Source organism: Eleutherodactylus coqui, chromosome 1, assembly GCF_035609145.1.
Source record: "Eleutherodactylus coqui strain aEleCoq1 chromosome 1, aEleCoq1.hap1, whole genome shotgun sequence".
Lineage (NCBI taxonomy): Eukaryota > Metazoa > Chordata > Amphibia > Anura > Eleutherodactylidae > Eleutherodactylus > Eleutherodactylus coqui.
Window position 1 is genome coordinate 34,655,830 of NC_089837.1, and position 21,855 is coordinate 34,677,684.

Consider the following 21,855-nt stretch of genomic DNA (forward strand, 5'->3'; position numbering starts at 1 on the left):
GTTTTCTTCTTTTTCTAAGATACCCTCCTAGGCGACCTAAGAGTGTTATACAGGACTTTTATGGCTCTTACACAGTGATCTACACCAGTTGTAGGGGGATGGAGGGAAATTGTGAAGTTCCAGTTGTTTCAAACTAATTTGAACAGAACATATTTGTGTACCGGCCAAACCTTTCAAAATTCCACCGGTCTCTATTGTAGATATTTATTTTTTATTTACAAAAAAACTTTCTGGGGGGCAACCATATTGGAGGGACTTCATTTCCTGTATTGTCTATATGGACAATGCTGAGCGCTTTATGGCAGATGAAAGAGTTAGTAGAGAAATGTCATGCATTGTTTTAGCCTCCAGGAAGTGATGGAGAACAGTCACCTTTTGCAGAGTGGATAAAGTGACCAGATATTACTATGGTAAAAGCGGGACAGAGGGGTGTGGTCAGGGGGTGGGATTGATTGCGTGATTTTACCTCTGTCATTATAAATAGTACAGGGCATTTCAAAAAAGACAGAGCAAATTCCGCAGTAATTCTGCATCCAAAAAAAACTATAAAAATCTGTGCCATTGGAGCGACGCTCCCCCTCACTCCTCCATAGGCTTCCCGCTGTCAGCGCTCCATAGATTCCAGGATCCAGTGGCCTGTAGTGGCCTCACCTGACCAGCAGCGCCTCACCTGACCAGTGGCGCCACACCTGACTAGGCCGCTGAGAACTGGAAGTCAGGGAGCACTTACTGCAGAAAGCCTACAGAGGAGATGAGAGGGAGTGTCTCAAAATCATAGCATAAAATCAGCTGCAGATACGTGGCTGATTTTCAATCAAAATCCGCACTAATGGTACAGAATGTGACTCTTTTTTGGATGCAGAAATGCTTCGGAATTTGCTGTGGACATTTCTGCTGTGGACGTACCGCAGCATTTCTGCCACGTGTAAACATACACTAAGACAGCTTGATTTATGCTGCCACATGCAGAGTTGCCCTAGAAGTAATAGTGTCTCCCACAGTGGCCCTCAGTAGTATTCGTATCCCCTATATTGGCCTTAGTTGTAACAGTGTACCCCACAGTGGCCTCAGTAGTAATAGTGAACCCAACAGTAGCCCTCTGTAGTAATAGTGTCACCCACAGTCCCCCCAGTAGTAATAGTGACCCCCCACAGTGCACTCCATAGTAATAGTGAACTCACAGTAGCTCTAAGTAGTATTAGTGTCCCCCACAGTGCCCTCAGTAGAAATAGTGACCCCCACAGTGCCCTCAGTAGTAATGGTGACCCCCACAGTGCCCTCAGTAGTAATGGTGACCCCCACAGTGCCCTCAGTAGTAATGGCGAACCCCACAGTAGCTCTCAGTAGTAATAGTGCCCCCCACAGTGCCCTCAGTAGTAATAGCGAAACCCACAGTAGACCTCAGTAGTAATGGTGTCCAACACAGTGCCCTCAGTAGTAATAGTGACACCCACAGTAGCCCTCAGTTGTAACGTGTTCCCCACAGTAGCCCCCAGTAGTAATAGTGTCCCCCCAGTGAACTCAGTAGTAATAGAGTTTCCCACAGTGGCCTCAGTAGTAATAGTGTCACCACCATGCCCTCAGTAGCAATAGTGACTCCCATAGTGCACTCAGTAGTAATAGTGAACCCTACGGTAGCTCTCAGTAGTAATAGTGTTCCCCACGGTGCCCTAAGTAGTAATAGTGACCCCCACAGTAGCCCTCAGTAGTAATAATGTTCCCCACAGTGACCCACAGTAGTTATACTGACCCACACAATAGCCACATAAGTAATAGTGACCCCCATAGTAGTCCTCAATAGTAACAGTGTCCCCCACAGTGGCCCTCAGTAGCAATAATGTCCCCGCAGTGAACTCAGTAGTAATAGTGTTCCCCACAGTAGCCCTCAGTAGTAATAGTGACCCCTACAGTAGCTGTCAGTAGTAACAGTGTCACCCATAGTGCCCTCAGTAGTAATAGTGAAACACACAGTAGACTTAAGTAGTAATAGTTTGCCCACAGAGCCTTCAGTAGTAATAGTGACCCCCACATTGGCCTCAGTAGTAACAGTGTCCCCAATAGTGGCCTTAGTGGTAACAGTGTCCCCAACACTGGCCTCAGTAGTAATAGTGTCCCCTACAGTGTCTAATGTAGTAATAGTGAACCCCACAGTAGCCCTCAGTAGTAATAGTGTCACCACAGTGCCCTCAGTAGTAATAGTGACTCCCACAGTGCACTCAATAGTAATAGTAGACCCAACAGTAGCTCTCAGTAGTAATAGTGTCCCCCACAGTGGCCCTCAGTAGCAATAATGTCCACCCAGTGAACTCGGCAGTAATAGTAATCCTCACAGTAGCCCTCAGTAGTAATAGTGACCCCCACATTGGCCTCAGAGTTAATAGTATCTTCCACAGTAGCCCTCAGTAGTAAAAGTGTAATAGTGTAAAAGTAAAAGTAGTAATAGTGTCCTCCACAGTAGCCCTCAGTAGTAATATTGTCCTCCACATTGGATCCTAGCAATAGTGTCCCCCACACTGACCCTCAGTACTAGTACTGACCCCCACAGTAGCCCTCAGTAGTAATAGTGTCATCCACAGTGCCCTCAGTAGTAATAGTGTCCACCAGTGCCCTCAGTAGTAATATTGAAACCCACAGTAGACCTCAATAGTAATAGTGTCCCCCACAGTGGCCCTCAGTAATAAGTGTCCCCAGTGAACCCAGTAGTAATAGTGTTTCCCACAGTAGCCCTCAGTAGTAATAGTGTCCCCCACAGTGGCATTAGAAGTAACAGTGTCCCCAATAGTGGCTTTAGTGGTAACAGTGTCTCCCACAGTGGCCTCAGTAGTAATCCTGTCCCCCACAGTGTCCTCTGTAGGAATAGTGAACCCACAGTAGCCCTCAGTAGTAATAGTGTCGCCACAGTGCCCTCAGTAGTAATAGGGACTCCCACAGTAGCCACACAAATATTGTCCTCCACAGTAGCCTTCAGTAGTAATAGTATCCCCCACACTAGCCCTCAGTACTAATACTGACCCCCACAGTAGCCCTCATTAATAATAGTGTCATCAACAGTCACCTTAGTAGTAATTGTGTCCACCACAGTGCCCTCAATAGTAAACTTGAAACCCACAGTAGACCTCAATAGTAGTAGTGTCCCCCACAGTGGCCCTCAGTAATAATAGGGTCCCCAGTCAACTCAGTAGTAATAGTGTTTCCCACAGTAGCCCTCAGTAGTAATAGTGTCCCCTACAGTGGCCTCAGTAGTAAGTGTCCCCCTAACAGTGGCCTTAGTGGTAACAGTGGGTCCCACAGTAGCCTCAGTAGTAATACTGTCCCCCACAGTGTCCTCTGTAGTAATACTGACCCCCACAGTAGCCCTCAGATGTAATATTGTCCTCCACAGTAGCCATCAGTAGGATTCTAGTTATAGTGTCCCCCACGGTAGCCCTCAGTAGTAATAGGGACTCCCACAGTGCAGTCAGTAGTAAAAGTGAACCCCATAGTGCCCTAAGTAGTAATAGTTACCCCCACAGTAGCCCTCAGTAGTAATAGTGTCCCACACAGTGGCTTGCAGTAGGTATATTGACCCCCATAGTAGCCCCAGAAGTAATAATGACCCCCACAGTAGACCTCAGTAGCAATAATGTCCCCCCAGTGCCCTCAGTAGTAATAGTGTTCCCCACAGTAGCCCTTAGTTATAATAGTGGCCCCCACAGTGCCCTCAGTAGGAATAGTGACCCTGACAGTAGCCTCAGAAATATTGTCCTCCACAGTAGCCCTCAGTAGTAATAGTATCCCCCACACTGGACCTCATTACTAATACTGACCCCCACAGTAGCACTCAGTAGTAATACTGTCATCCACAGTGACCTTAGAAGTAATAGTGTCCACCACAGTGCCCTCAGTAGTAATACTGAAACCCACAGTAGACCTCAATAGTGATAGTGTCGCCCACAGTGGCCCTCAGTAATAGTAGTGTCCAAAGTGAACTCAGTAGTAATAGTGTTTCCCACAGTAGCCCTCAGTAGTAATAGTGACCCCCACAGTGGCCTCAGTAGTATGTGTCCCCAACAGTGGCCTTAGTGGTAACAGTGTCTCCCACAGTGGCCTCCGTAGTAATCATGTCCCCCACAGTGTCCTTTGTAGTAATAGTGAACCCCACAGTAACCCTCAGTAGTAGTAGTGATCCCCACAGTGCCCTCAGTAGTAATAGGGACTCCCACAGTGCACTCAGTAGGAATAGAGAACCCCATATTGCCCTAAGTAGTAATAGTTACCCCCACAGTAGCCCTCAGTAGTAATGGTGTCCTACACAGTGGCCTGCAGTAGTTATATTGACGCCCACAGTAGCCCCAGAAGTAAGTGACCCCCACAGTGGCCTCAGTAGTAATAGTGACCCCGACAGTGCACTCTGTAGTAATAGTGAAACCCACAGTAGACCTCAGTAGTAATAGTGACCCCCACAGTGAACTCAGTAGTAATAGTGTCCACCACTGTGCCCTCAGTAGTAATAGTGATAACCACAGTAGCCCTCAGTAGTCACAGTGTCCCCCACATTGGCCCTCAGTAGCAATAATGTCCCCTTAGTAAACTCAGTAGTAATAGTGTTCCCCACAGTAGCCCTCAGTAGTAATAGTGACCCCCACAGTGGCCCTTAGTAGTTATAGTGACACCCATAGTAGCCCTCAGTAGTAATAGTGTCCTCCACAGTAGCTCTCAGTAGTAATAATGACACTCTAAGTGGCCTCAGTAGTGGCCCCCACAGTAGCCCTAAGTAGTAATAGTGTCCCCTCCAGTGAACTCATTAGTAATAATGTTTCTTACAGTAGCCCTCAGTAGTAATAATGACTACCACAGTGGCCCCCAGTAGTAATAGTTTCCCCCCTAGTGCACTCAGTAGTAATAGTGTCAACCACAGTAGCTCTCAGTAGTAATAGTGTCCTCCACAGTAGCCCTCAATAGTAATAATGTCCTCAACAGTAGCCTTCAGTAGCAATAGTGTCCTCCACAGTAGCCCCAGTAGTAATAGTGTCCCCCACAGTAGCCCCAGTAGTAAGTGTTCTCTACAGTAGCCCTCACTAGTAATAGTGTCCCCCACAGTGGCTTCAGTAGTAATAGTGACACCCACAGTAGCCCTCAGTAGTAATAGTGTCCCCCACAGTAGCCCCAGTAGTAAGTGTTCTCTACAGTAGCCCTCACTAGTAATAGTGTCCCCCACAGTGGCTTCAGTAGTAATAGTGACACCCACAGTAGCCCTCAATAGTAATAATGTCCTCCACAGTAGCCCTCAGTAGCAATAGTGTCCTCCACAGTAGCCCCAGTAGTAATAGTGTCCCCCACAGTGACCTCAGTAGTAATAGTGTTCTCTACAGTAGCCCTCAATAGCAATAGTGTCCTCTACAGTAGCCCTCAGTAGTAATAGTCTCCCGCACAGTAGCCCTCAGTAGTAATAGTGTCCTGCACAGTGGACTCACTATTAATAGTGTACCCGAACTGGCCTTCTGTAGTAATATTGACCCCCACAATACCCCCCAGTAGTAATACTGTCATGCTCAGTGGCCTCAGTAGTAATAGTGTCCTCAACAGTGCCCTCAGTAGTAGAAGTGAAATCCACAGTAGACCTAAGTAGTAATAGTGTCGCCTCCAGTGAACTCAGTAGTAATAGTGTTTCCCACAGTAGCCCTCAGTAGTAATAGTAACCCTCACAGTGTCTCTCAGTAGTAATAGTGTCTCCTCAGTGCACTCAGTAGTAATAGTGACCCCCATTGTAGCCTCAGTAGTAATAGTGACCTCCACAGTAGCCCTCAGTAGTAATAGTGTCCTCCGCATTAGCCCTTAGTAGTAATAGTGTCCCCCACAGTATCCTCAGTAGTAATAGTGTGTCCCCCCCCCCCCCCCCCCCAGGTGCACTCAGTAGTAATAGTGACCTCCACAGTGGCCTCAGTGCTGATACTATTACTACAGGGGCTCATATAGGGAACACTATTACTAATAATGTCCCTTATATCAACCCCAGTAGTAACAGTGACCCCCACAGTAGTAGTAGAGCACTCATGAAACCGATATACTTACCCCCTTCCTGGCCTTCAGAGTGCCACTACTCCTCCTCTTCTCGGCGCTGCAGTGGGAGGAAGTGTGTGTGCTCCCGCAGCATTGCCTCCTCCCTTCTCCTCTACTCTTGTGGAACTAAAGAGGAGAGGTCAGGGGAGCGGAGAGGAAGATCCTGGATGCACACACTGCTGTCAGTGTGTGCATTTGCCGCAGCGCAGCAAAGTGAATACCAGCTGGGGAGCTGCAGCACCCCAGCTAGTTATCACTATGGTGACCAGACGTCCCAAAAGCGGGGCAAAGGTGAGACAAACATCCCAGAAGTGGGACAAAGGATCCTAAAGCAGAAATGTCCCGCCTAATTCAGGATGTCTGGTCACCTTAATAGGAGCATATGTACGATTTTTTTTGTATACCAGTTTTCACATGCCAATTTTTTTTTTTTTTTTTAGGCTTTTATACTGGGCCCGCCGCTTTTTACCAGATTTTACAGTAACTTGTGCTGAACTCAATGGCCAGGGAAGGAAGGCATACAGCTGAGAAGGCGGGCTTTAGTTAATGATGACTCGGGGCTAAGGTAACTGGCCCCCATGACTTGAATATGCATGCACAGCACCAAATTAGACATGTAAGCCTGTGGGCTGATGCCCTTCTTCCATTTTATACAATCAATAGTGTTGAGCTGACTTAAACAGTTGATCTCTGTTTTGGGTTGAACTTTGATAAAACTTTAGGTGGTTCGTTCCAGCCGAACCTACTAAAATGGTTCTTCTTTATTTCACCAGTTTTAGGGGTATTGATGAAGTTCCGGTTTAGTTCAAACGAACTCATACCAATCCAAGCTTTTGAAAACTTTGCGCATCACTAGCCAACATATGTCTGGGGTGTATTGAACCTGATTGTAAGAGCTTTGGTGGCAGTCCAATAATCACAGAATCCCTCAACCCTTTCATGACCAAGGGTGATTGATGGCCCTGCTTCCAGGTCACGTTCTGAAGTTCTGGTATTCCCGCTTTCAAAAAGGTCATAATAACTTTTTTATTTGACTGGTGACATATCTACACGAGGGCTTGTTTTCTGCAGGAAGAGTTCCCTTTTTCAATGGTTCCATTTAAAGTACCATATAATGCATTGGAAAACTTTAAAAAATGTCTAAGTGGGCAAAGAAAGGACAAAAAACCCTACAATTGCACCATCTTGGTGGAGCGGGGGGGGGGGGGGTATTTTTATACCGCTTATGGTGCAGTAAAAAGGACATTTTGTCTTTTTTATGTTGGTCGGTACAAATACAGTGACACCAAGTTTATATACCGTGTTTCCCCAAAAATAAGACAGTGTCTTATATTAATTTTTGTTCAAAAAGTTTAAACTTTTTTACATGTACTGTATAGCTGCCTGGACACTATTTAAATTGACTTTTTTTAATTAACTGTTAGCAGGGCTTAATTTTGGAGTAGGGCTTATATTTAAAGCATCCTCAAAAAGCCTGAAAAATAATTTTGCATCCTCAAAAATTCTGGAAAATCATGCTATGTCTTATTTTCAGGGTATGTCTTATGTTCAGGGCAGCTTATTTTTTTTAGTAATGCTTAAAAGAATTAAAAAATAAATAAAAATTGCTTTCCACTTATATTTACATTTTTTGTGTGGTGCCACATTCCAGGACCAGAGCAGTTTTCCTTCTCAGGCCTGCTTTTTCTAAGACAACTTGTAGTTAACATTGGTACCATTTTGAGGTATAAACAATTTTTTATTATTTTTTTATTCCTGTTTGAGAGAAGCAGAAAATGCCTATTATGGATTTTTTTTTCAACTGGAATTTCCCAGGCTAAATAAAGTAATATTTTATGCTACGGGTTGTTACAGATGTGGCGATGCAAATTATGGGCAGGTTTTTTTTTTTTGTTCTTTTCATTTTTTCAATATTTAAAGCCTTGTGTAAGGGAAAAAAAATTTAACATTTCCTTTCTGTAAGAACGTTTGAATGCCGTGACCAGCAATGACTGCAGCATCTGTGAGGTTAAATGGTGTAGAGGACTGAATAGATGAGCGAGTTCTCATCATTAGGCTGGATTCAGATGACCGTATATCGCTGGGTTTTCACGCCGAGCCGATATACGGTGTCCTCATCTGCAGGATGGGGGGCGGGGGGAGGGAGGATAGAAGAGCCAGGAGCAGGAACTGAGCTCCCGCCCCCTCTCTGCCTCCTCTCCACCCCATCTCCACCCCTCTGCATTATTTGCAATGAAAGGAGGTGGGGTGGGGGTGGGGCTGAGTTCCGCAAATTAGCCCTGCCCCCGTCCCGCCTCTCCTCATTGCAAATAGTGCAGAGGGGTGAAGAGGAGGCAGAGAGGGGGCCGGAGCTCAGAGCACTGCTCCTGGCTCTTCCAGCCTCCCCCCTGCAGAGAGAGACGCTGTATATCGGCTGGGCATGAAAACCGAGCCGATATATGGTCATCTGAATCCACCCTAACACTTCTTTTCTGGGAAAAAACCCATGTCTGCCAGCAGAGGGCGAATATGCTCTCCGATTGATGGGGGGTGATAATATGCTGTTTTTCTTCTGTCCCCCTCCCGCTCTTCTCTGCGCACACAGACTGAAAAGTGACAGCTGTAAATTCTGTATTACCAACTCCACTTCAAACAGCTGTAACTCCAGTTCTGTAAGGGCTACAGACAAGAATCTTAGCTTTAGGCTGCATTCAGACGACCGTATATCGACTGGGTTTTCACGCCGAGCCGATATACGTCGTCCTCATCTGCAGGGGGGAGGCTGAAGAGCCAAGAGCAGTGCTCTGAGCTCCCGCCCCCTCTCTGCCCCTCTGCACTATTTGCAGAGGGGAGAGGCGGGACAGGGGCGGGGCTAATTCTCGGAACTTAGCCTGCCCCTGTCCCGCCTCTTTTCATTGCAAATAGTGCAGAGGGGCGGAGAGGGGGTGGAGAGGAGGCAGAGAGGGGGCGGGAGCTCAGTTCCTGCTCCTGGCTCTTCCATCCTCCCCCCCCCCCCCTGCAGATGAGGACACCGTATATCGGCTCGGCGTGAAAACCGAGCCGATATACGTTCGTCTGAATCCACCCTAACACTTCTTTTCTGGGAAAAAAACCCATGTCTGCCAGCAGAGGGCGAATATGCTCTCCGATTGATGGGGGTGATAATATGCTGTTTTTCTTCTGTCCCCCTCCCGCTCTTCTCTGCGCACACAGACTGAAAAGTGACAGCTGTAAATTCTTTATTCCCAACTCCACTTCAAACAGCTGTAACTCCAGTTCTGTAAGGGCTACAGACAAGAGTCTTAGTTTTAAAATGACACCAAAAGCTGATAAAGCTACGACCCTTTAAAGTAGAAGGAGCTCTATTTATCCTAAACCGTAATGTCCTTTTCCTGCAGAACTAACAGAACTTGTCCTAAACTGCTGGCAAACAATCATGGCAGCACTGGGGACCTTCAGAAGCCCTCAGGCGATCTTATGGGGAGGTGCAGTGGGGGATTTGAAACAATTATTTAACTTCTGATTGGGACTTTTAAACACTGCTGCCAAAACGGTCAATGAAATTTAAAGGGTTAACAGCCGCGGCTGTTGTGGGCAGGTGTTGGCTGTCAAAGATAACCAAGACCTGCCGTTTATGGAGCTGACTCAGCTCATGAGCCTATTCCATAGTGTGGCCAACGATGTATGTCCTAACTACACGGGGAATGTCCAGATAGGACGTAAAAAGTCGTATGTGTGTCATGAAGGGGTTAAAGAGGCTTGCACCTCTTAAAAGATTTGTGGCACTTTCCCACGAGCGTATATCGGCTCGGTTCTCACGCCGAGCCGATATAAGCCGTCCTCATGTGCAGGGGGGGGGGGGTGGAAGAGCCAGGAGCAGTGCTCTGAGCTCCCGCCCCCTCTCTGCCTCCTCTCCACCCCTCTGCACTATTTGCAATGGGGAGAGGCGGGACGGGGGCAGGGCTAATTCACGGAACTTAACTCCGCCCCCGTCCCACCTCTCTCCATTGCAAATAGTGCAGAGGGGTGGAGAGGAGGCAGAGAGGGGGCGGGAGCTCAGTTTCTGCTCCTGGGCTCTTCCATCCTCCCCCCCCCCCCCTGCAGATGAGGACGACGTATATTGGCTCGGCGTGAAAACCCAGCGATATACGGTCGTGGGAATGCAGCCTTACACTGTCACATACATGACTTAGACCGGCAGTCCAAGTAGATGTGCTCCTCCGTGTCCACAGTGGCGCTGCTCCGCTGATTAGCTCTGGTACAGGGTTGGATCCACATGCTAATTAAAAGCGCAGTTAGATATTATCCGGGTTGTCGCAGGATCTGATTTACTGATCATTTCTCCTGGTTGTCACAAGGACTTGTCATAAATCTCAGGGCCGACTCAAGGACAAAGAAACGGAGACGGCGGCCCGAGGCCAATGCTATAATAGATCTAAGCGCCATATTGATGATCACATCCTGAGCTCGGTGTCACTGCTATGTCATTACTTAAGACGTTCGGTAAATCCTTCGCTTTACTAGGTTTTGCAGTAATTTGTGTTATTTCGTTTAATCCTCCCTATTATCAACCAAGGCGGGATTGAAGACGTCTTCAAAGACTATAATACTGATAGCGTATCCTGAGGACAGACCATCAGAACCACATTGGTGGAGTCATGGCCGGCCTTAGCTATGTGTGACCCGTGTGGGTATACAGGGTGTCAGCCACCAGCTTGTAGGGGGGACACCAGCTAGATGAAAGCTGGGGAAGCTCTTTGCCCCCTTAGATCCTCCTGGTCAGATGATCTTCTTCCTCCATTCGGCAATGTCTTGTGAAGCTACATGAATCATCCTACTTCTGGCTCTAGCTCCTCCCCAAGGTGCCATCAACGCCCCCACAACAATAATAATCGATTAGCTTTGTACTGTATTTATGTTTGGAGCTTGGTTTTGGTTCTGCATCTATGTTATAAGTTTGGTTCTAGTATTGTGTCTACATACTGATCTTGGTTCTAGGACTGTATTTATGCAATGAGCTTGGTTCTGGTACTGTATTTGTGTGTAGAGGTTAGTTCTGGTGTACTGTGGTTGGATCTGGTGCTGTATTTATGTACTGATCTTAGTTCTGGTACTGTATTTATGTTATGAACGTGGTTCTCGTGCTGTATTTATGTTATGCGCTTGGTTCTGGTGTTATATACAGAGGTTGGTTCTGGTGTACTAATGTTTGATCTAGTTCTGTATTTATGTTATGAGCTTGGTTCTGGTGCTGTATTAATTTTATGAGTTTGGTTTTGGTGCTTTATTCAAGTAATAAGCTTTGTCCTGGTAATGTATTTGTGTACTAAGGTTGGTTCTGGTGCTGTATTTTTGCATTGAGCGTGGTTCTGGTGCTGTACTTATGTTATGAGTTTGGTTTTGATGCTGTTTTTATGATATGAGATTGGTTCTGGTATTGTATCTACGTACTGACTATGTTTTGTGCTATATTTATGTACTGAAATTTATTCTGCATTTACCTTATGAGCTTGGCTCTGGCGCTGTATTTATTAACTGAGCTGTTCTGGTGTGGGTATGTGGCTTTCTGCGCCAGCAGGATACAAACAAACTGCTTATCTGTGCACTATAAAGTTTTTTCTTATAACAGGGTGCCAAAAACATTTAACCCAAGGCCAGCACTGGAGGGGGTCTGACTTCCGGCACCCCCGTAAATCAGCAATTTTCAGGGGTCGGAGTACTGCAGCAAGCGTCGCTTACTAGGTATAGTGCTGTACATTTTGTAGTGGCTGTGTTTGGTACTGCAGCTTAATCCTATTTAAGTGAAGCTGCAATACCATACACAACCATCACAAACATTTTGGCACTGCACCCATTTAATCCATTGAAGCTAATTTGACAGCAATAATTGCCAACAGGAATAGTCAAGAGAATAGACATCTATGGAATTAAACACTTGCCCCTGACCAGCTTAGTGCCCGTTCATTGGCATGCTCCAAGCAGCTGATCTGAGGTCCAGGCAGCTTCCAGCAGCAAGTCTTTCAGCAAATAGCCTTCTGCCAGGGATTAGGACTGTTCAGAGTCCTCCTTTAGGTACACATTTATAGGGAAGTAGTAGTCATGGGATGACTGGTTTTATGACATTCACAATGTTTAGACCTTTGTCCGCATCAGTCGCTGCAAGAAGAGAAGTCATCATTGGAGGTCAGATGGTAAAAATTACTGCTGCAGGTACAGAACAATCTGCACCTCATATAATGGAGCCACAGACAGAGAAACTGCTGTATGGACACCAGAGGGCGCACTGCACCTCCAGCATCCATCTCCAGTACAGCAGAGGGGCACTTACTTTTTTAACTTTTTAGAATAGATATTTGTGGGACCTCATAAGACAAGTAGATTAAAAGCCAGAGCTGAATCAGCAGTACAGTCCCTTTAACCCCATCCTGCACCGCGCAGCACGCCAGTAGTTCCCGCGTCGGTGGATTGGGGGTATAACTTACAGCTGTGGTCCTGCTGCAACCACCGGGGTCCCGGTGATTTAACCTTTTATATGCCACAATCACTGGCGTAACTATAGGGGATGCGGTTGCACCCGGGCCCAGGAGCCTTAGGGTGCTCATAAGGCCTCTCTTCTCCACATAGGGAGGCCAGTACAATGAATACTGTTACAAGTTTTGCATTGGGGCTCCCCCTCCCGCCCTTACTGTTGAACCGCTGTGCACGGTCAACAGCAGGGAAGCTAAACCTAACTCAACGTGGTTACCCGGGAGCGGCCGTCGGGGGGGGGGGAGCACTGATGCGGCTGCCAGAACGCAGCTGACAGCCGGCGGATGGCATAAAGGCGTCAGGCAGCGGGCGGCACGGAGAGGTGAACGGGCAGCCAGGAGCATAGCACGCATGGCTGAAATCCCGGGCGGGACGGAGGTCTGCATAGATTTGTGCCAGCGCTGCAGGCTTGGCCTGAGGGTTAATATAGTTGTTAGCCTTACATTATGAGCTGTAAATGCTGCCCTGTTACAGCGGTAATAATGTAAGGCTAAGAACTATAGTAACTCTCAGGCTAAGCCTGCAGCGCTGGCACAAATCTATCTACACTGTGCAGCTAGGACCTTCGTGACTTGACCCTATCGGGAGCTAGGGGTGTGAGAGGGGCGTTCCTTCCGTCAAATCCCTAGCTTCCGGTGGCATCAAGATACAATAATACCGGCTCCCTTTTTACCCAATTGGTCCTTCTGCGATCTGATCACGGATCAGTAACAGGCTGTGCTGTCAGTGATGAACGTGGCAATGATAGATAATATACTGTACTACAATAGTAGATCAAGTCGAGCAAATAACGTGAAATGGTTCAAAAGTAAGATAAAAACATAAAACTATTATGAACTTTTAACCTGAAGCACACCAACAGTCTGAATTTATGATTTTAACAAAAGGACTTTTTTTTTTTTTAGGGATCACATGAAGGACAGGAGCTCTGCAGCACAGAAAGCCAATTATGGTTTGAAATTGGATGCAAACTATTCCTACAGGTGTCTCAACTTTTGTAGATTACTTCCAAACCCTCTGATTCTATATAACCCGTGTTATGACTGATGACATTACACCCTCCAGGGCAGGACTTGGGCAGTTTTGCACTTCAGGACTGACCACATTGCTATCATAATGGCAAGAAAAAGGAAATTAACCAAAGAAGACAGATAATTATAACCCTTAGAAGTGCAGGTCTGTCCTACAGAGAACCTGCCGAGAAAGCCAAAGTGGCAATCAGTACAGTTTCCTATACCATCAAAAGTCACTTGGAAACTGGCAGGAAGACGTCTGGCAGACCAAAGGCCACTACAAACTGAGATGACAAGTTTTTGAGAGTCAACAGTTTGTGTAATCAGCGCAAAGTCAAACACAGCTTAGGTTTGGCGCACACGAGCGTGTGGTGAAACACTGTGTGTATAACGCAGCGTTCTACCACAATGTGGGCCGTCGTACCGCCACGTATCGCAGCAATTTTGACTGCACATAACACCGTATCTAATGCAGGCTGTCATGCACAGTCGTCCTGGTTTCATTTTTCTTTCCCACTCTGTAATTGCGGATGTACCGTGCATTATACCTGCGTACATCGCATGCGAAAAACGCAATTCCCACACACTCGTGTAGGCCTGGCCTAAATGTAGCAAAAAATAACCACGTTTCTGTTTCAGCTGTGAAGACAAGACCTCTATCTGCAGGTCTGACGGGTGGAGGATCGATATGGCTCAGTCAGACCAGCGTGTGTTCTGCGCACGCATAATGCACACTTTCTGTAGAAGAGTTGTGCGGAATTTGAAGCGCAAAACCGCGAGCATCTAAAAAAGATAGGACATAGGTGCGCGTTTTGCCGGAGTTTCCATTGGCTTCTATGGGAGCAGGAGTAAATGGAAACTCCTGCGCAGGGAATATCTTTCCCGCTGCTTACAGCAGGGCATTTAAAAGGTGCTTCTGGCCAGAAGCACCTTTTATATGTCCCGCTGTTAACTCCTTAGTCCCCATGGGGATGAGAGGACTCCCGGAGGGTTCGGCTAATCCATGCGGGGAGTTCCCTCATCACTGAACACTGTGACAGCACTGTCACAGTGTTCAGTGATGAGGGGACTGCAGCGGGGATGAAAGAATCCCCTAACACAACTGTGGCAGAGGACCACAATGCTATCTGATAGCTTTCAATGGGGCCGGCGCTGCTGCCGAAAAGGAAGCCCTAGCTGCTTCCCTGAAAATAAGCCCTAGCTGCTGGAAAAAAAATATATACATCACCTAACAGCGCCGTCGGGGCTCCGTCACGTCTTCTTCCCGGCTACCTGGCATTCTTCTGTATCATTTCCTTCTGGCTGGGGATTTTAAAATACCCTATCTCCTGCAAGCACTGCCTCTGATTGGCTGAGTGTAAGGACCAATCACAGCCATTCAATGATTTAGCGCTGTCACAGTGTTTAGTTATGAAGCGACCTTTATGGAGCAGCTGCTCCAGTGAACAGGCAAAGTTTTATGCGCTACGCATATGAAACTTTGCCCGTTCACACGTTTTCTGCTTAAGGGAGAAGCACATTTTTTTTCGCGTACATAGGGGGCACAAAAAAACACGCTCGTCTGACCGCGGCCTTAGAAAGCCGCTGCTAAGATTGCAAAATAAAAAAATACTTGCCTGGGCCAAGCGGCATCCCCAGTGAACTACTGAAGAGAGGAAGAAGGTCTTAGGGACTGATGAATCAAAATTTGACATCTTTTTTACATCACGCAGGCTTTTCGTACGCCATCAAGTAGGTGAAAGGATGGCTACTGAGTGTGTGACACCAACTGTCAAAAAGGAAGATGGACCAATACCTCTGCAGCGCCATTTATTGGATGGCAGCATTCCCTCAAATCAATGTCAGACCCTTTATACAGGTCTTTACAAAGATTTGGAATAGCCTTATAACTCTCCTCACGCACCCCGTCACATCACAGGCCTCTCACTAGCCAAGCCAGAATCCTATTGTGCACTGAAACAGCTGTCCGTGTATGGGTTCTGGCTTGGTTTTCAATTCCCAATCTTTGTCAAGACTTGTATAAAGGGGTGTACATTGATTTGGAGCAATGTTGCCATCCAATAGGTGGCGCTGCAGAGATCTTGTTCCATCTTTCTTATCTGCATATTACCCAGAGGAGCATGTACAACCTAATAAGTCTCCTCACTCACCTTCTAGGTGCTCTCCTCAAGGAGAGACAATACCCCTCTCAACACCAACTGTCAAACATGGAGGAGCAAGCGTGATGGACTGCAGCTCTAATGCTGGATCCAGAGTTGGCAACTTGCACTGGATGACTGGCACACTGAACAAAAAGGGCGAACCCAGCATTTTAATCCGCCACGCAATACCCTCTGGTGTACAAAAAAATGATTCAAATCAAAAATCTGTAAGAAAATGACATTTTCTAATTTCTCCTCCACTTTGCTTTAGTTCCTGTGAAACCCCTAAAGAGTTTACAGGATTTGTAAATACTGTTTTGAAAACTTTTAGGAGTGCACTTTTTGGAATGGCCTGATTTATGGGGGTTTGACATGTCGGTGTATATCAGTACTGATCATTGGCCCTGTATGGCACAAGTTGGCACTAGTAATTGGGCAGCATTGCTTTGCATTGGTCACTCTCCACAATCTCCCCTGTCCATAACTGTGCTGAGTGGGTGGGCTCTTCCTGATGTGACGCAAGAACCTCCCTGTGTGAGGGTATATGTATATATTGCCATATGTTCTTTATGCTTTTATACCTGTATGCAAGTTCTATTCAAAGTTAAAATGAGAAAAACTTATATGTCGCCTTACATCAGATATGCCAAAAGGCCTTGCCAGGCGAAGACAAAATGTACAGCAAAGAAGAACCAGACACAAGGCCGCGTGTACTTGGCCGTTTTCCCAGAAGCGCCATATCTAGATGAAGACCGTTCAACTATGCATCTGAACTTTCACTGTTTCAGGCCGGAAATCCGGACTTCCCATATATGGTTATGCTGTGAATTTTAGCCAATGAGCCCATCACCCATTCCTGGTGATGAGACAAAAGGGTATAAGATCCCATGTAATCGGTAATAAAGAAGCGCAGTCATGTCCCCGTGTGAGAAACTATACCAGACCTCCGTGTGGTGTTTTCTTCTTTCCGCCGGCAGCGGGGCAAGTGGGGTGGGCCTGATTGGTGCTGTACTTAGAATTTTACCCTGACACCTGTGTGCTCTGAGCCAATCAGCTGCGCTGTTCTAGCTCCACCCTCGCACCAGCAGTCTCATGCTCACTGAGGTAGAGAAGCCGCAGCTACATCTCCCTCCTACCCCTGCCTGCCTTATACTTGAGTAAGGGGTCATTATGCCTAATAACATATATTACAAACTTCCGTATATTCCCATGCATTACTGATTTATGCAAATTAAAATGATGAGGACAGGTGCCCTTTAAATGTATAGACATGTTATACAATATCACATAGTCTCCAGCGTGGGGCAGTGATGAGATACATTGATGTATGTGACATCACAGGAGGCGGATACCAGGATTATATCAGCGATGACAGCGAGCGGCTTATATATAGAGCCAAGTCATAGAAATCACAGTTATAAATAGATCGATTGACGCCAAAAGAGTAAATAGGTCAACAGGCTACAAACCTGCCGAGATGCAGGAAGTGGCGCGTTATGTACGCAGGAAGTCGCATCTTACAGTTCACTTTACCATCTCAGTACCCATTAAATGGGATACATTTAACAAGGTCGTTCAGTCTTATATAAATAAAGCCGTAACGCTTAAATGTACTTTATGTTTCAATCTCTCAATATTTAAGATTTCTGCTTGCTGTCAGTGAATAGGTCCATCTTTGTTGGTTAAAATACAACAGTAGGTTTGTTACAATGTGTCAGTATAAGCAATCTTCATCCTGTCCTAGCCTTGCTCACACAGCTGACGTTTTGTTACAGTGTATCAGAGAAGTTGCAGAAATTTCTTCCCACTTCAGGGAGGATGGATGTCTGCACAGAGGCTGCTAACAATGCAGCAGCTCCTCTGGGGCCGTCTGTTGTACAGTGGGTGGAGCCTAATATTCATCTTTTATTTAACTTACCGGTCCAAGTTTTCTGTGGAATTATCAAGGGTGTGCATCCTGTCATTCATGCGCAGGAGCGTACATAGAACTCACGGGGCCCATAGCAAAAGTAAGAATTGGCTCCACCCAGAAAAAGGGCCTATATACAGCAGCTTAGCTCTAGTATACCCACTGAATAATAGATACTAGCTCTACACGGTGATAGTGATTACAATGCACTTACCTCCAGTGATCACACGTGAAGTCACATCGTACTGCAGTTGATCCTTTACATTTTTCTTCTCCAGCTGGGTCCACACCGCCATGAAGACTTCTCCCAATGGCAACTTGTCTCTGCATATCCGCACCATCCTCTTGCAACCACTGTTCTTAAAAGCTTCTGATGCTACTAGTGCCCTCTCTGTGGCCCCACAAAGTAATAATGCCTTTTGTAACCCTGCAACGCCCTCCTTTATGACCCCACTAAATAACAATACCCCATCTATGGACTCATTAAGTAATAGTGCCCACTCTGAGGTCTCACTAAGTAACAATGTTCCCTCCATGGCTCCACTAAGTAACAGTGCCCCTCATCATGGTGCCACTAAGTTATAATGTACCCCCTGTATGTGAAACTACACTCCCCCCCCCCCCCCCCCGATTGTCCATCCAGGAGCAGAAGTCTTTTTGTAGATTACAGCCCTAAGAGTCCTAACTCACAGGGCTGGGGGCATAACTCCACACCCTTCTCCTGCTTTCCATATAGTAAAGCGCCAAAGATTTGAGGGGAGCCAGACTTAGGAGTTAGGACTGTGAGCTGCAAAAAGACCTCTGCTGCTGGCGTTCTGAGTCAGCGTGGGACGGGGGGCAAGGCCATTCTGTCCCAGACTATGCTGTTCTACATACCCCATAGCAGCTGCATGGTCTGCCATCATTGGTGGCACACCACTGTTTATGTGGATACTATTGAGTTTGTAGTATTGGAATGCCCAACTTTTGTTCTCCTCATGGGTGGGCTGAAAGGTGTAACTATTAGAGGATCTACAGTATCTCCATTCCCCTTTGTAGATGATCACTTGCTCTTGGGACTTCCTTTCATGTTTTACTATATGGGGCCTCAGGTTTACCTGTTTCCCCCCTGAGGACGGCTCCTTGTATCCACAGCGCCAGCATAGTAGGAAACAAATCAGTGATGTTCGTAGAAGTAAGGGGGCTCATAGTAAAGATGAAAATGACCCCCTCATTATGGTACTGGGCTTTAATACCCAGGAATGAAGAACTGGGCAGTTTGCAACTCCTTCCAGACCCGTTCTATCACCATTGTTGCAAACTATGTACTTCCCATAGAGAAGGGACAACCAAAAGCAAACAGAATATGACCAACCAAATCTGGGCCCCTTTCTAGCTCCAGCTCTAATGGCGGGGACCAGTGAAACCGCCGACCCCAGTCGTTTAACCCTTTAAATGGAGCAGAGCAGATCAACCGCGGCATACAAAGGGAGGAGGCTTCTTCAGTCACCCATTGGACCCTAGTGTGTGATTCTGGTGTCCCAATGGGTTGCTATGGCACATGGAGGCTGGAAGATGGCAAATGACATAACTTCATAGGCAATATAATACACCACACTATGGAAGTGTAAAAAACAATCAAAAGTGGTGAACTTCAAGTGGGACATAAGTAAAGAGGGAACAATGTAAAAGATATAAAAAAATTTTTTTTAAAGTCATAACCCCACCTTTACCGGCTTATGTAAAACCAAAAGTAATCCAAAACATTATACGTACCCCAAAATGATGATATTTTGTCCCGCAAAAAGCAAGCTCTCATATGGCTATATGGATGGAAAAAGTTATGACTCTAGGAATGCGACAATGAAAAAAAAAATGCAAAATTAGTTTGTGCGCAAACAGGCTTTGGTAATAAAGAGTTAAAGGGATTCTCCTTTACACACAACCTCTACTTGCTAGAAGGGTCTGCTGACAATAAACTGATCAGAAAATGCTTGGGGCCCCCAGCGATCAACTGTAATCTATGGGCAAACCTGAGAGTAACTGTTCAATTTCCCTGCAGCTCCCCCACAGGGAAAATGAAGTATTACACAGTTTCCAGTCACATCAATGAGTTGCATGTGCAATGCAGGACAGGACAAAAAAAAAGCACTCTGGCTAAGAGATTAGGATTCTGAACAGAGGACCCCTCCGAATCCCCTAACAGGGGTATGGAAATGTTTTTTCTAAGCTGGACTGCCCTTTTAAATGACTCCATTCTCCATTATATAAGTGCTTGCCCTGGTAACAGCAGCCTTGTGTATATTGAGTGCATTTCCTCTTGGCACGGGCATTGCTGCACTGTCCAGTATAAGAAGCTCAGCATAAAATAGTGCGATGTGTTTATCTACGGAATGAGGAAGAGAAGCGAAATTCACGAACAAAGGTTACCTGACACAGGTGAGCCAGGTAGCAGGATCAGCGAGCAGCAGGGGAGATGTGCTGACAGCCGGAGGGATGTATGTGTGAGCTGTGCAGATACAGCCACCACCTGTGTGGACTGCGGCAGAGGACCAGGCACCAGACTAGTCTATGTGAGTGTCGGCCCTTTAAATTTTTTATAACTTGTTTGAATCAAGGTGTAGTGACTAAAATCAATTATCTGTACACAGAGGCTATGTCAATAGAGTATACAGTAGTGTGTATGGGAGGTACACTGAAAGGCCCCTTTTAGAGACCCCTGACCCTCTCATGATTGGCGCTTCCCTGTAAGGATATTATCCCTGTGACCCCGAAGTGCAGCATTAAATCTCATGACAAGTTTTCTGTGGATCAGTGTCAGTGTGAATGGACATTGGTTGAGAAAATCCAGTGATCTGAGCGACTGCTAACGAGGCCGGGTCATTAGCGCAGATGGGCTACAGCAATGGACGACCAGCTCCAGCACCATTGTGTGTAAGAGAAACAGAAGGGCGATATACCAGCAGGCAAAAGAGCGCAAAAATTGTATCACTGAGCAGCAGAAAAACATATCAGATGGATCCATATGTCTGTCCCTCCGTGCTGATGGGAGTCAGAATTTGGCGCAAGTAGCATGAATCGCTGACCCTTCCTGTTAGCCGGTCAGAACATGTCAGCTCCTCTATCTAATCTGCAGCAACTACAAGAAGTTTCCTGTCCGCAGGGGCCGATATTCCTGCAGAATGATTTTCCACTAGTGGGATCTACACTCCAGCATGCTACTAGATGGCGGGCTCTAATCAAGGGCTTCATTCAGTTCAGATGGCAAGAAGATTAAATGGAAAGTGTTGCCTATTGCAGGTTCACAAACTTTTTGGCATGTGTGCTCCATGTCCCACTAGAGAAGGGATGATAATCCAATTGTGCAAAGACTAACAGATACTTATATAGGAGTCTAGCGATCTGTAACTGTGTTCATCCAGAGCTTTCTGGTTCATGAATAGAATACCAAACTGCAGTTAAGACTGACCAGCAGCTTTGGAAGTATTCCAAAAAATGCCAGCACCTAGATTTAGTCTTGTCCTCTCTAGTCAGGAAATACAGCATAATAATTGCAGGGTAAACCCAGCAACGTTGTCATACAGAGATTCCTGCTTGATGTCAGTGAATGGAAACATTTAGAGAGCTTACATTCAAAGGTGGAAAACTCGAGCTGCTCAAGCAGGTGTGGGGCTTGTAGCACTGCAGCAGAGCTTTGTCTTCTAGATGTGCATCTACGTGAGTCAGACTGGATCAGGACGTGTTTTATACACTAGCTGACAGCAAGCAGAGATCTTGTGAATTCACTCTAGAGGCCCTGCTTCCAGCGTAGAGCAGATACCCAGATGCATACGGCTCGGTAATACTGAACTGTAGGGGCAATATGTGTTGCCATATGGCAGTATGAAGTACACAAGGCCTGAAATGTTCTATAATGAAAGGTTATGGTGCTTTCTAGTACACATTGCTTACACACTATTTTCAACATCTCTGTTTGCTGTCATTGAATGTGTCTTTTTTTTTTTTTTACATTCATGAGCCTAATTCCTCTACAGATTTATTCCTTCTCACAGATGAAGGTTTGCTACACTTGTATCCACTTTAGACAAGGTCTCTATGGCAGCCCATAGGCGCTATCACCAAGCTTTCCGCAGATCCTATATACATCTTCATGGCTGAGTAGAATAGCTTCCGCTATCATCAGCCTATCTGTAGTCGTGTCAGTCTTCACTAGAAATCTGCCCATGAAATGCGGCTGTTGAGGTGACGGGTTCTTGTTTGGGGATCA

General features: G+C 46.2%; 2 protein-coding genes across 2 annotated transcripts in view; one reads left to right on the forward strand and one right to left on the reverse strand.

The window, feature by feature from the left end:
• Positions 1–21,855, reverse strand: part of NCOA1 (nuclear receptor coactivator 1) — a 559,390-nt gene that overhangs the window by 480,777 nt on the left and 56,758 nt on the right. The gene's annotated exons all lie outside the window — the stretch shown is intronic.
• LOC136620110 (uncharacterized) overlaps positions 20,062–21,855 on the forward strand; it is a 38,269-nt gene continuing 36,475 nt past the window's right edge. Inside the window, exon 1 of the mRNA XM_066594834.1 lies at positions 20,062–20,161. The gene's annotated coding sequence lies outside the window, so the exon portion shown is untranslated. The remainder of the gene's footprint in view (positions 20,162–21,855) is intronic.